The following is a 16,372-nucleotide window of genomic DNA, read 5'->3' on the forward strand; positions in this document are numbered from 1 at the left end:
ATATCCCCATACAATGCACTTTACTGAAAAGCCAAGAAAGGCACAGGATGGTATGGATTCACGTAGAATAATGACGTGACAGAACTCAGCACCTATTGAAAAGGACTCCCAGATGGGTAGGACCAGGGAGTGTCAGGGATCCATCCTGTCCCCCAGACCTCCACACCTAAGAATAAGGTCTCTCTTGTCAGAAATGGCATTGTTAGCACGTAATTACCGGAGATGGGGCCTAAGGGATGGGGTGAGCTCACGGTTCAGCGTGGCTGTGTCCTCATAGGGAGGACAGGGCAAGTTTGATTCAGTTGTTAGGGGACTGTCTTCTCTCCTGTTTAGGGGATGTCTGTAGTGAAACAATTTTCTTACCTCTCACTTTGGGTATGTCCTAGAGGAATTTCTTGGAGGTTCCTGTGGGGGTTTCCTTTCCAATAGAGTGGAAACAGAGGTGAATAGTCAAGTTGTAATTTTTAGTCTGAATTTCACAAAGCAGTATACTGGAAACTGAAGCAGGATTTTAAGACTGACATTCCAATCTTGAGAATTTCTTCTTTGTTAACCCCAGTCTATGCTCTTAAAGCCTTCAGTGAATTGTATTCACATTATGGACTTCACTGAAAACTACTGGTTTAAGTTTTAATCACATCTTAAAAATATCTTCACAGCAATACCTGAAATTTGACCAAAAAATTGGGCATCACAGAGTAACCAAGTTGACACACAAAATCAGTCATTAATCACACTGCCTGAGCTCCGTAGCTCCCCACAAGCCTGGTGGAGGCCTCCACTGTCTCTCATTGTCCATTGTCTCTCAATCCAACTTCCCCTCTGCACAATGGTACTTCCCTTACTTAGTCCCTCACTCATCTTGTTCTTGAGAGTACTTCCCAGTAATCCTCCTACACATATATCTCCTTCTGACAGTCTGTTTGGGAGTTCTGACAGCAATGAACAAAGCAGGCTACTCGGCATTATGACCAAGTCTAAGTTAGAAATTAACTCCCAAATATTTTTGTTGCTACCTCTTTAAATATTAAAAAATCACAGTCTGATATCTTTGAGAGAAATGAGCCTATCTCATTATTATGACTTGGAAAAGCCATGATTTGACTCCCAGAATAAGGCAACTGATCAGTTAAATGGAAAGAAAATGATGATTTAAAAAAAGAACTCTCAAAAAGAAAGCCTCCAACTTGTTTTTTTCTTTGTCTGCTTTATGTCCAAGCAGGAACTGCTCAGAGTTTTGGAGCTCCAAGCTGTCACTCTGCTACCCTTAGCCATGCACATGTTCCGGGAGTGTGTGCCCACAGACATTCAGCAGATGGTCTCTGGCTGGACATCTGGAAGTCTCATCAGATTATGGGGCACAAATTTGTGATAATAGATTTAATTCAGTTTTTGCTCAACATTTTTTGGCTGGTTTAAAGACCCTGGGGTCAGTATGTAACTTGGCAAGGGTTTTACAAAAATTATTCCGAATTTACCATCAATGGGCCAATCTCATACAATATTTTGTTTGTGCAACTCAGACCAGCTGGGTGAAAACTAATGAAAGGAATGCGATTATAGGGGGGTGGGAGGTCCACGTAAGCCTTGTTAGTGCATTAGTCATTCTGTGTACCCCTGCCCATGCCACATGGGCTGCTGCTCTGTAATGAGTGCAAGATAACCTTGGGGAAGCATGGCCAGCCCCCTCTGTTTTTTCATTCTAGACTTCAGAATATGTGCTTTATTTGGATAATTAAGGAGAAACACTGTGTAATTGTACTTAGATAATTTTGCATTTTTGTTAGGGAGAGTCTGACATGAATCTTAAGAACAGAATATAAATGAAGTAACCACTTCACCCTACAGCAACGCTGATACAATGTTAAAGAATTTTCTCTTCCCATCAAAAATAGCATAAATTAAGTATTTGCATGAAAGAGTGTCATCTTTTTCATTTTCCTTTCTTTTCATAGCATCTAACAGCCAATTTTCACTCAAGAGAAATATGTTGAATAGATGGATTTCCTTTTCTTATTTTTTGTTTAAAACTCAGATTAAACTAAGAAGAAAAAGATTAGCAACCCATCAAGAAAGTGATCAAAAGATATAAAAAGTTACTAACAGAGCTGGGAATGTGGCTCAGTGGATTTGAACCCAAGGTAGAATTGAACCCCTTGGGTTCAATCCCTGGTACCAAAAATAAATGAATAAATAAATAAATTTACTAACAGAAAAGGAAATCTAAATGGCCAATAAACATATAAAAAGGTGTTTAGCCTGGTGTTAATTAGGAAAATAAAAATAAATGATAATCAGAAACCATCTCACACTCTCTAGACTGGCAAAAATGTAAAGAAAAATTACAAAGATTGGTAAGAAGTCTCAGACATTTTGAGACCTATACATTGGTACAACTATATAACTAGTTAGGTTGAAGATACACTTTTCTTGTGACCCCACAATTCCATTTCTCGGTACATACCCTAGATAGGGATATAAGTTCAGGAAGGTTCATTGTAGCATTGTTTCAAAAACACAATCTGAATGTCCATTAATGGAAGAATGGACAAATACATTGTGATATACTTTCACAATGAAAAACTATACAGCAGTTAATGTATAGTTATAACAACTGTTAGCATGGATAAACCAACAGCAAAATCCAAAAATCCACAAATATGTCTAGAAAATAATATTTTATTGTTTTTTCTATTGCAATTAATGATGCAAAATATGTTTTTAAAATTCTTAAACAAACATGAGAATGATGAACACTGAAACAATTTGTGTGGTTGCCTCCAAGGAGAAAGGCAAGGAAATAGCAGGGAGAAGGTTCAGAGATAACTTCCACCGTGTCTATAATTGAATTTGGAAGGAGGGCAGAGAAAAACCTAAGGAAAATAAGAAAACTGATGTTCAATATATAATTTCTTATTCAAATTTTATAACAACCACAATATTTTACATAACAAAATCAACTTTTATTTAGAAATCTAAGATTAGAGATCATTTCTCTCAAACTCTCTTCCCTCAACAGTCCAACTATGGGGAGATTGGAGCTTACTCCAACCACAACCCTTACCCAGCTGGTTCTGGAATTGTCCCAGTTGCCTGCCATCCACATTGCCAGTAGCAAATCACCAGTAACAAAGCACAATTTTCTTGAGAGAGTTGAGCTCATCTTCTTTGCAAGTACACTGTATTTCCATTCATTTCATTGCTTGTACAAGTAAAACCTTGAAGCGGCCTCTTTGATAGGCCATTAGAAAATTCTACACTACTAGAAATTCCATCAACCCACCAAGTCTCTATCTTTAATTCTGTCACATAAATTAATGATTTTATTTGGAATTTTTTTTTTTCCTAGAGCTGAGATGACCTGATCTGGAATTTTTTCATTTCTTAAAAAGCAAAACAAAGAAAGAAAACTTCCAGGCCTTCCTCTACCACCTCAAATTATGACAGAAATACATGTTCTTTGTAAGAAAACTCAAAAAACAATGCTGAAAAGTATTCCCCAATTAAAAAATCCCTTTATAATTCCAACTCTGAAGTAATTACCTTCGACGTATTAGCATTATCATTCTCTAGTCTTTTTATGTGTGTAGATTTCCTGCACACACATACACAATCCTACACACACACACACACACATTTCAAATCACAGTGTGTCCATTGCCTCTTATTTTTCTCACTCAACAATGCATTCCATTTCACTATTAATCTGAAGCATTATTTTCATGGTACACACAGTATTCCCTTGTATGAATATTCCATAATTCATTTAAACAATTCTCCCTTTGGACAGCATTTACATATTGTCAGATTGCCATTTGTGAATGCCCAAACCAACTTAGGTCCCTAGCAACCCTGTCAGCAGTATCCAAGAGTGTCCATTTCCCTGTTCCCTTAACAACACTGCTGACCAAGTGGGTTTTTTTTTTCCTCCACAGAAAGATAATAGGAGACTCTCATTAGGACACATGAGTCTAGAGAGGGAGTGACTGAATGAACAACACTTTAAAATTCACATCTCAGTATTGTTCAATTATCAATGTTCATGCAGCTTTTTCTCTTCAGCGGAAGCTATTGGTTATCATTTTGAATTTTACAATGTTTCTTTTTTTTTTTAATTTTTTTTGCTTAATCCAAGGTTACAAAATTTTTCTCATGTTTTCTTTTAGTAATTTTTTTTGAGAATTTTAATATTTATTTTTTAGTATTTGGCAGACACAACATCTTTGTTTGTATGTGGTGCTAAGGATCGAACCCGGGCCGCGCGCATGCCAGGCGAGCGCGCTACCACTTGAGCCACATCCCCAGCCCCTACAATGTTTCTTTAATTAACCACTCTGCTCCCAGAAGTGTAAGCTCCCTGAGGCCATAGACTGTGCCTCATCTATCATTGTATCTCCAGGATCTTACACAGAAAAAGCTTTCCAGAGATTTCTATTCAAGTGATGAATACAAGAATGCTAAATTCGTGAAGAGGCAACAATTGGTCATCGAGTGGAAAACATTTATATTAAAGATATTTCAGAAATAACATAGACATTGGATCCAATATTTCTTAGGGTTAGGGTTAGGGTTAGGGTTTAAAAACTTCAGTTTTCCATGTTCATCTCAACTGTTTGTTTGATTTTAGGCTACTAGACCCTGACTATACTCATACTGGGTATTGAGGAAACTGAGTCAAATAACAAGAAAATATTTCTGTGTGCAATGGACACATGCTTTGTGTGGCAGTGTAACCTGGCAATAAACTTGGCAATGTTTTCAAAAAACTTGGGCTATTGCCCTAGGTTTTTTGTCTACACTGGTAATAGTTGGCTCTATGGTAGTAAGACTGTTGCAGCAGCAAAGATAGATTGCAACTGAAAAAGACCAAAAGCATTGACATCACACTCTCACACTGTCTGGGAGAGAGGTCCCGTGTCAGACCCTGCAAGTCTCCCTTGACCACATGCCAGACCAAGAGAGGCAGTATCTCCCCAGCACCTCAGAGACAAGAGCAATTCCAGGAATTTCATTGGGGGTAGATTTGTCATATGCTCTGGACTGACTAGAAGCAGCCACAATTGGTGTTCTATAAAGCAAGACATATTTTTAGATTCAACTCTCAGCTCGGGTCACACAGAGCCTGGGTTCTGGATATTATCCATCAGGATTTCTCAAATTGCAGAGGAGGGGGTCATGACCCCAGTGGGGTCACAGAGAGGAAACAGCAAAGTATCAAGTGGTGTTCTTGAAGGGGAAATTCTCTCCCGTCGGTGTCCTTGTTGCCATCAAACTGACTCCCCAGTTGTCTTTCCATCTCTCAGCAATGACAGCTGCTTCTGGTGCAAAACTTACCAAGTGCCAGCCTCGTTAGGTGCTTTCATTTCCAGGGTCCCTAACATATTTCACATCATAGTCGTGCAGAAAATGATGCTATTTGTGCAGCGAAGGCACAGGCAAGTCTGCTGTGGCAGAAGGCCACTAGCCGAGGATCTGAAATCCCCAAGTGTCACCCAACTGGTTGGTCTCTTGGCTGAGAAATAACACCATGGCAGCACATATGTAATCAATCTGTGTCATGCCATTGGGAACTGATTTAGAGAGATGAGAATCTTATTTAATAAATGCAAATTTACCGGTTATATTTATTATCCCTATTTATAAACAAATCTTCAAAAGGCTAAAAAACCTTGCCCCTGATCATGCAGCTAGTTAGGAACCCAAACTCTGGTGTAGTAGACAGTATTATTGTTCACAACTATTTGTTCCTTTCTCATTTTTGCAATGCTTCTCTGAAAATGGTACATAGTTCCTCAGGCCATTGACTTTGGGTTTGGTCATGTGTCTTGTGCCACAGGTAACATATAGATAGAGGCTCTGAGTGCACTTGCACCATGCAGCTTGACCTCTTCCCTAAGAACATGCCCTAGAGGTAGCTACCAAAATGAAAAGACATGTGAAGCAAAGTTCAGAAACTAACAAAGCTACAGCCAACCCATAGACCTAGGCATAAGCAATACGGTTGTGAACTACTGACTTTGAGAGTTTTTAAACAATGAGCTAATACGCTAGGTCTGTCTGCCTCCACAGACCTGGTACTTTCTCATCCTTCAAGTAGCTGTCCCCGTCAGTCTACTTTTCCTGGTATTTTTATTTTTCATGTTCTCTGTAAGGATAGTGGAATTTTTCTTTATGTCTTTTTTTTAGTTGCTACATAAGGACCTCACCAGATGTGAACATGAAAGAAATGAGAATTATTGTTTTCAAGTGAATAACAATGTATATCCTTTTCAAACCATCCACTATGCTAGCAATGTTTAAATAGGTACTATTTGGTGAGATGCACAGGACATTCTTTGCCCAGGTCAGCACACAGTGCCTATTTAGAGAAGAAAACAATTCATCAATATTTGTTTTGCTTAGGAGAAAACAAAAGACTCATATTAATAATAATAATAATAATAATAATATAATGCTCTTTGGGTTTGTTAAGTCATGGCTCAGCTCTGCTAAATAGCATCATTTAATCCCTTCATCTATCCTAAGAGGCAGATGTTCCAGAAATGGCTAGTTTTGCCCCATAACCATTCTCCCTGCCTTTCTTTAGTAGTAGAAACCTGAAGCTAGTCACATGACCTCCAGCAAATTCTACATTTCCCATACTCCCTTGCAGTTAGGGATGGCCATGGCTAAGGTGTGGCCGATGGGATTGGAACAACTTCCAAGTCATATAATTAAATGAAAAATAGTGTACCCTCTTCTTTGCTTTTTCTTGTTCCCTCTGTCTGGAATCAGACAAAATAGCAATAACCGTAACAGCCATTTTACCATGAGGTGGGAGCCTAGCATAGAGGACAGAAGAACAACTAGATAGAAGGTAGGTTCCTGTCACTATTGAACTGCCATACCATCCTTGTGTCACCTACCTAACTTTACATAAAAGAGAAATAAAAATACATCTTTTTTATGCCACCATATTTTGAGTGCTCCCCACCACCATGTGTTTCCTCTTCTTTTATTGTTATAAACTTAGTAAATATCCTACTAATGCTGTAGTTGTTCGCATTTTTCAGATGGAGAAATGAAAGTTCAGATTGGTTACGTTACTTCAAGTTCCCACCATTACTTAGCAGTACATCCAGGACTTGGCTGAAGGTCTGACAGATGCCAGAGGCCAGGTTCTTCTCCATTGTGATCATCAGACTCCAAAGGCCAGGATTTACACATACTGCTCAATTTTCTCCTGCCTCTGTTGCTAAGGTTTCAGTTACAAATATCATGATACAGAATATAAAGTTATTTTCCCATTAGGAAACAAACCTTCTTCCAATCCACCAGAGGTATTCTCTGGCATGAAAGAAAAATATCCAACTATCCTACTACTTCCATGGCCAGGATGTTCAAGAGAATAAACCTACACCACATACAGGCAAAAGTGAAGTGAAGGGCTGGGGATGTGGCTCAAGCCGTAGCGCGCTCGCCTGGCATGCGTGCGGCCCAGGTTCGATCCTCAGCACCACATACAAACAAAGATGTTGTGTCCACCGAGAACTAAAATAAATAAATATTAAAATTCTCTCTCTCTTTCTCTCATCTCTCTCTTAAAAAAAAAAGAAAACAACCTTTAAAAAAAAAAGTGAAGTAAAGGCCCCAAGACATCCTTTGGATAACACAAGAAGAACATTTTAGAACATATTAGGGACTGCATTTAGTCTCTGGGTCAGAGATTCAAGCAACCAAATGGTATCTCCCAGAGAAAGGTCAGGAGCATCTACAGGATTTTTTTTTTTTTTTATGTGATTGTTGCTAGAGGGATAGTGAAGCATATTTTGATTTACAGTGTGCCCTTAATGAATTAAGAATTGTTTTTTCTAGTTTTTTAAGAATTGTTTTTTCTAGTTTTAACTATACCAGAAAAGTAGGAATATAATATAAGAGAAAAATCCATAGACCAAGTTTCATACTAATGAAACAACAACAAATGATTTGAAAATGGTGGAACTTATCCTTCAGCTCATGGGAAGGCTCTTCGTTAGCTATAAGATGAAGTTTAAAAAGAAAAGATGATAATAAATCATTTTGAGATTATCAAGAAGTTATCTAATTAAAATATGAATTAACATACATTCTCATTAACAATGAACCTCATCCTAAGTATAGATTGAGGCTTGATGTATTGACTAATAATAGCATAAAGTTGTCACAGTTAGGGGCTGGGGAAAGCACTTATCTCTTAACACCTTATAAGAACACTAGTGCATAGTATATAAATGTAGATACTTATACATATGCATACTTAGTATATGTAACAACTAAAGATATCCTTATTTTGAGAGTGTGTGCTCAAAAATGTTTTACTGGTAAAAATGTTTTACTGAATCATAATGATATTCTTCCCTATCTGAAAAATGATTCTATTAATTTTCCCACCTAAGAGGGCAAGTACATCTAGTCCTGCTCATATAGTTTTAGTGCACAGGACTTGGTACTTAGGCAAATATGAAGAAGGAAACATCACACATAAGTCATCAACTTTTGGTCTCAGAGAAGACAGATATCTTTCTATATGCTGTATTTTTTTTGGATGCAATAACCTGTTAAATCGTGGAATCAGATTATTTCACATCACACCAGCACATATTGGATAAACCGAAATGGGTTAAAATGAAATTTCTGGATGATAGGGTATTGTGCATGTAGAACATGTCAAACTAAAATTCTGATTTTTATGTGCAAATAAGTATTGCCAAACATCTTTGAATCATGCATTATTGCCATTTAATGAGTGTCTACCATGTAGACAAATTTTTATCCATATTCTAGTTATTCCTTGCAATAAGAACAATAATAATAAACACCTACATACATCTTTGCAGCAGGCACCATTCTAAGCATGTATAGTCATGCTTAGTCCCTCAGTATCTGGGGAGGTTTGAGTCCAGGACACACCCTGCCCCAGCATGGATACCAGAATATACTGGATGTTCAAGTTCATTATATAAAATGATGTAGTGTTTGCACATCCTCCCATATGCTTTAAAATCATCTGTATAAAACCTAATGCAATACAAATGCTATGTAACTACTTGTTAGAGTTTATTGTTTAGGGAATAATGACAAGAAAAAGTCTGTACATTATAGCAAGATGCAATTTTTTTCAAATGTTTTCCATCTGTGATTGGTTGAATCCATGGATGCCAAACGCACAGATATGGATGGTGGGCTGTACTAACCCATTCCATTTTCCAGTTAGCTTTCTGAGGTATGATTTGTCATCCCCATCTTAATCTTACACCTGAAAAAAACGAAAGCACAAAAAATTGAAGTATCACCTTCAATACACCCAAGTTCATCCATGGCAAAGCTGGGATCCTACTTCATCCTTTTAGTTACTATGCTTTACTGCTAACGACCTAGCAAGGTGAATATGCTTAGTTCCATTTTATAGATGAGAAAACTGGGGGCCTGTGTGGTAAAACTAGAACTTGAGCTCAACCTAACTGAATTCAAAGTCTCTTCCCTTTCCACCGCAGCCTGACACCTTCTTAATGCCAACTTGGTACTGATTGGCTCCTAGGGAGTATAGGGAGGGCAGTACTTCCTCTTGTTGATAAACCTATAGGAGGAATGTCAGCACTGCTGTGAGCTAGATGCTAGAGATGAAATATAAAGACCAACACCATCTTGTTTACTTTGCTTTACCATTAGTTTCCTCTTCAATCTATAGTTTCTCTTTTTAAGCCACATTTCAATTTTGTAAGGGTTTATTTCATTAAATAGAAATTTTAAATATATAATTCAAAAAAATAATCAAATATGTTATTTATTTTCTGCCAATGGAAAGACCAAAAGGAATGTTCCCAATTGGTCTGCAGCTGGTTAATAATAATAATTCGAGGTTTGTGACTCTGCCATCTTCAAGGTGAGCCTCCTGAGGCCACCGCACTTTGGCTGCAGAGAAAGAACCTGGAGGATCCTGAGTGGCAAGTGTCCTGGCCAGGGTTGGAGTTGCTAATGCTCCATCAGCCAGAACACAGGGGAGTATACTTCAGGGTGAAGAAGGCTGAGAAATGGAAACTAGCTCTGTCCCCAGAAAGAGGATCAGGAAACAGGATTGGTGGACAACTAGCTGGTCTCTGCTACAGTGATACTTCCCATAATGCAGAAGAAAATGTGATGAATTAACATTCTAATTACAAATATTCTCTAATTCTAAATCAAGCTGCTTTAGAAGACCTCTACAAAGTTGATCATAAATGATGTTCCATTTTGTTACTTTAAAGTTCACAAAACCCGGCTGGGGCTGGGGCTCAGAGGTAGTGCATTTGCCAGGCATGTGTGAAGCACTGGGTTCAATTCTCAGCACCACATAAAAATAAATAAATAAAATAAAGGTTTATCAACAACTAAAAAAAATTTAAAATAAATAAAGTTCGCAAAAACCACCTTTCCTTTTAAATGATTCATAATTCATATTTTAAAGCAATTCAAGCCAATTTTCCACAATTAGATGAAATTGCACAATCACAGAATTTTAGATTTGAAAGAAACCTCATTTTGCAAATTAAAAAAAAAAATACTGGAAACAGAGAGAATGGGTGGGTTGGTCAAGGTCACACAGCTACTTACTGATGTTACCCTGAAGAGCTATAGTATTTTTCAGTTATAAGCTTTAACTTCCTTGAATAAAATGTCCTTTATGACCAAATATAATTTGAACTTTTTATAAAGACTCTTTTTTCCCCCCATTCCTTCCCATTAGGGAAATTACTTTTACTCTTTGTTCAAGGAATTGATATCTCAAAGGACAAAATATCCAAAATAAAAAGACCCTACTTAAGAATCCCTTTCATCCATATCCTGAATCCTAGGAGCATTCTGTTCCCTTTACAACTGAGGAACAATTTGAATCCTGTTCCCTTGTCCCTTGACTTTGTGAGCATCATAAAAGTACCATAATCTACTCCACCCACATTTTTTAGAATAAGTTAATCATATTTCTTAAGGTATGTACCTATTATTTCCTGTTTTTTTAGAATAAATCTGATCAAGTGATAATTGTGTATTTAAAAAATTAAATTTTAAACATAGGGCTTCTACAAGTATTTGCTGAGCACTTTTACTATAGGCCAAGCGCTGCAAGTTAGATGCTGGAGATGAAATATAAAGATCAACACCATCTCCTTTCATTACCTGTAGTACAGCAAGCCTCTTACTTTGACCACTCTTCCCACCAGAAAGAATTTTTCCTTTTTAGGAAAGTAGAATACATTTTCAGAAAAGTGCTGATACCTTAAGCACTTGGCATGGTGAAATTCCACATACTGAACCAACTTGGGAAACCAGCACTCAGAATAAGAAATAACAAATTATTGGTGCCAGGGTTGTGGCTCAGTGGTAGAGCACTTGCCTAGCATGCATGACATGCTGGGTTTGATCCCCAGCACCATATAAAATAAAATAAAGGTATTGTGTCCATCTGCAACTAAAAAATATATTTAAAAAAAAAAAAGAGAGGTCAAATTATGCTGGGGATGTGGCTCAAGCGGTAGCGCGCTTGCCTGGCATGCGCGGGGCGCTGTGTTCGATCCTCAGCACCACATAAAATATAATAAAGTCATTGTGTCCACTGAAAACTGAAAAATAAATATTTAAAAAAATTATCTCTCTCTTCTCTCTCTCTCTTTAAAAAAGAAAAAAAAAAAAAGAACAAATTATCAACCCCACAGGTGCCTCCCTTGAGTTTTCCTTTCAGTGACAAATTCTCTAGCATAATCACCATCCTGATTTCCAATAGCACAGTTTCATTGATAATTTTAAATTTTATATAAATAAAATAATATGTTCTGGTTTCTGGATTCTTTAGTTTCTTGTAAGATTCATTCATGTTATCGAATGTGGTTGTTGTTTGGGCATGCCCAATCTCTTATACAGTGTAAATATTATATGTAGCTTAAATGTGCTACAATTTATTTAACCATTCTTCCGTCAATGGGTATTTGTGTACTTTCTAGTTCAGCCTATTATGAATGAGGCTGCTATAACATTCTTGTAAGTGTCTTTTGGAGAATTTGTGTATGTGGATCTGTTTATTGTATACCTAAGAATGCAGTTTCTGGATCATATGGTGCACAGAGGTTAATACATACTGCCAAACGGCTTTCCAAAGTCTTTGTACCAATTTACTTTCCCCCAACTACCTATAAGAGCTTTTTTATAAAACACTTTTTTTGCGGGGAGTTGGGGGTACCAGGGATTGAACTCAGAAACACTCAACCACTCAGACTTATTTTGTATTTTATTTAGAGACAGTATCTCACTGAGTTGCTTAGTGCCTCACTTTTACTGAGGCTGGCTTTGAACTCATGATCCTCCTGTCTCAGCTTCCCAAGCCACTGGGATTACAGGCATATGCCATCATGCCCTGCTATAAAACATTTTCTAAATTTTTAAATGCATTAATAAGTAAAATAAGTAATATCCTCTTCCAAAAATCAATTAAATAAAGCAGAAGTACAGAAAAGCATGGAGGACCCTGAAATCAACTTCCTTCAGGAAGTACTTGCCAAGCATGCATGATTCAGGGGATGGGGTTTTATGGTCCTAAGGGACATGGGGGATGAGAGACAAAGTGTTCAAGGTGAAGATGAATTGGAAATAAACCTATTATCCAAGAGAATGGCAAGAAAACTACATTTCTTGAACCTTAGCACTGAGTGGAGGAGAGACATTCCCCATCCACCCAATTCAGGATAATTCATAATCAACCACTGGCCCTCACAGGGTTTGTAGGCCAAGTTCATATTAGCTTAGAAGTCTGGAAAACCTCAAGTCTACAGTCTAGTTTAAAGCAGTTCTGAATAAGTAGTTCATTCAAGAAGCCTGGGGAAAATGGGGGAAAAAGTCAAAATCAGGGCTGGGGTTATAGCTCAGTGGTAAAGCACTTACTTGGCACATGTGAAGCACTGGGTTCAGCACCACATAAAAGTAAATAAATAAAATAAAGGTATTGTGTCCATCTACAACTACAATATTTAAAAAAAATCAAAATCACCCTTCAAACCAGATCTCCTTGGAAATCTCCTTGAAATTACCTAAGAAATAAGAACTCATGATCAAATCATATAGCTCACAAGAAACCAAGACACCACAAGCAAGAGCTAGCAGAAACAATTGCCTGCAACACTGGAATTATCTCACAAAGATAAATAGAATATCTATAATGTCACTGGAGTTTCCATAGCAAATAATTTCTATTTCTATCACTTAAGGGCCACTGTTACTTTGTAATTTTCTGTTACTTGGAACGTGAGTAAAGCTTACTACATGATTTTCTATTTCTTTAGCAAAAAAAATTTCTAGATGTTTCCCAATTTCAGTCCTTTATGTACCACCTTCATGGTTTCTTCCCTGTAATTTAGTAGGTATTAAGCCCAGGGATTCTCTATCACTGAGCTACATCCTCGGCCTTTTTTATTTTTTATTTTGAGACAGGGTCTCACAAACTTGCCTAGACTGGCCTTGAACTTAACAATCCTCCTGCTACCATGCCCAGCTTGATATCATTGTTTTTTCTCAATATTTTATTTAAATGACTAACTTTAAGAAAATTTACCTTCCTACTTTAGCCTAACACTTAGCAATAATATCCTAGAATCATGACATTGACATACAAATTATGTTTCTAGCTCAATTTCAAATAGATATTTAACTATTAACATTGCAAATATTGGTACAAGTACTATGCAAAATAATTTTGAGCACTTCCAGGTTATAATGAATGGTATCCTACAAAACTAGCATTCCCACATGGAACAAACAAATTTCATTTTGAGGAATGAAACAGGCAAGGCCAAGGTACAGACTAAGAGAGGAAAGATGTCATAGATACCTTTGGGATAGGGGCACATGAAATACCAAAAACCAAACAGCAGGGTAATATAAAAAAAATGAACCCTGCCTAATGGATGAGTGCATCTTGGAATTCACCATGTCTACTGTCACGGGTGAAAGAACTCATGGGGACCTTCAGACTCACTGGTTGCGCACTATGTCTGCACTGCCACATAGGTAGCAGAGGATACTCTTGTGCGTGACACACTTCTATCCCCAGGGCATTGGCTGTAAATGACCATTATGTCTCCCTTAGTCAAGAAAGCATAATCCAGAGCACACAAATAAAAAATTTTTTCCAGTTTAAGACAAAATTTACATTTACAAACTTCTATACTTCATCATTTGACATGTTTGATTGTTATTATTATACATTTCAAATTACTTCCAATGCATTTCACAACCCAAGACATACTCTTATCCAGTCACCCCATTTAACAGATGAGGCAAGTGAAGTTCAAGAAGGATGATTCTCCTGATCTTCCCCTTATGTTCTTTGCCACAAAGCCCTATGTCCTTTTTTTTATCAACCAGAGGCTTAAACATAATGGATTTAGTTTTTAAAGCAGTTGTTACATTTTCTTAGTTAATAATCTCTTCAAATAATGAGTGAATCATACCAGTAATCCAAACATCTATGAAAAAAACCTGAATTCTCTGGCATCCACATGTCCCTCTGAGAATAAACACCTCCATTTGACTCAAGAAAACTCACCTTGGGAGGACATGTTGGCCCATTGGCTTTTCGGTCTTGTCTCTAATGCAGCATTGCCATTCAAACACGTGGAGAGATTCCTGTGTGATTTGGTAACCAAGGTTCTTTGACTACATGAAAGAGATCAAAATAGGAGCTAGCCAGGCTAGCCTGCCATTTAACAACTTCTTGATTTGCACAGTTCCAGAATTTTAAAAGTATTTCTCCATTGTGACTTGGAAAAGTTCACATGGAGTGGAAGGGAAAATAAAGTGCTTCACTTGAGGGAGAAAAAATAAATAAAAAAGGAAACCCACATGGCTCCTTTCCCCTCTCTCTTCCCATTACTGTTTTCTCTCTTGCATTAAGAAGCGTAACAGAGACATAACAGAAGCATAACAACTCTGAGTTCCACAACACCAGGGGGCACTATTCCCATGGCATTTTATGAAAAATGACCCCAAAAGCACAATTCCATAGCTTGTAATATGAATGGGGTCTATGGGGTTGTTTACATAGCTCTGGATTATTTGGGAGTGGGAGTAGCCTTTTAAATGAATGCTAGAATGTATCTACCTTGGGAAAATGGCTCACCACAGCCAAGTCTTGAGATTGAGCAAAATTCTTGCTCTATCAAAAGGATGAGTTGGCCCTTCTACAGTAAAGATGCACGATTAATTGCATTTCTTCCACAGCTCAACTTACAAGTCTTGAAGTAGTCAGGCTATTCCCCAGCACCAGAAGCCAAAACTCTACTGCCAAAGGCACCCAGCCACATGAGTACTCACACCAGTTTGCATCCTTGCTTAAAACTACCTTTATGATGATCCATGGGAGCTTCTTGCTTCAACCATAAATTATACATTTCTAGGAATGCAGCATTTCTCTTCATTGACTGCCATTTCCAGGAAAGAAGAGGGTTTTTTTTTCTTTCTTTTTTTTTCTCTTTTTCCCCCTTACTGCACTCAGTGTAAGTCTTTCTGCTGACATTTTCCATAATTAAAAATCAAAGTAATAAAGTGACATTCTCTGCCACAGTCTGGCTGGGCACAAATGCCGCAGTCTGGCTGGGCACACAATCACGAGCCACCACACAGCTTGTAGATTCAAACAGCAACTCTTTATTCCCGAACTCACACCAGCCGTCTACAATCACATTCTGGGGAAATCCACGTTCTCTGCCCAAATCCACTCCACTGGGCTTCTATCTCCAAAATATACTCTGAATCCCGTGAGAACTCAAGGGGAACTCAGGCAGCAGGATACGCCCTATTCCCAGCAGGAATAATCTTAAACCTTAAACCTGGAACCTAAACCGGGAACGCCCTAATCCGCCTTGGTCCTTGAGCAAGGTCACCTACATTCAATGTCACTGCAACATGGGGTATGCTGGCAAGGAAATTGTCATACCTATTTGGCTAATGGCTCCCAGCATCTCCCCTCTTCTGATTAATTAAACAACAAGCAACGTGTCTTAAGGACCGTGCCTGGTAGGTTGTCCAATTCAACATATGGTTCTTACCCGTCATCGGAAAACTGACCTTTAGGCGTCAGCCTCCTGTCTTAGGTTGATACCACTGCAATTGGATCATACCCGTCACTGACTACCGGTCCAGCATAAGCCATTGGCCCCCAAATTTTAGACCATCACTAGCAGAAGGGAGGATACAGAAATGCCACGACACCAAGCCAATTGACGGCTTCTTGGGAAAAATTGCATCACTGGTGACACCATCAGCAAAGATATGTCAGCACTACCACAATTAACATGGGGTGCGCTGGCAAGGAAATAAAAATTGCATCACT

The sequence above is a fragment of the Marmota marmota genome, unplaced genomic scaffold, assembly GCF_001458135.2.
Source record: "Marmota marmota marmota unplaced genomic scaffold, marMar, whole genome shotgun sequence".
NCBI lineage: Eukaryota > Metazoa > Chordata > Mammalia > Rodentia > Sciuridae > Marmota > Marmota marmota.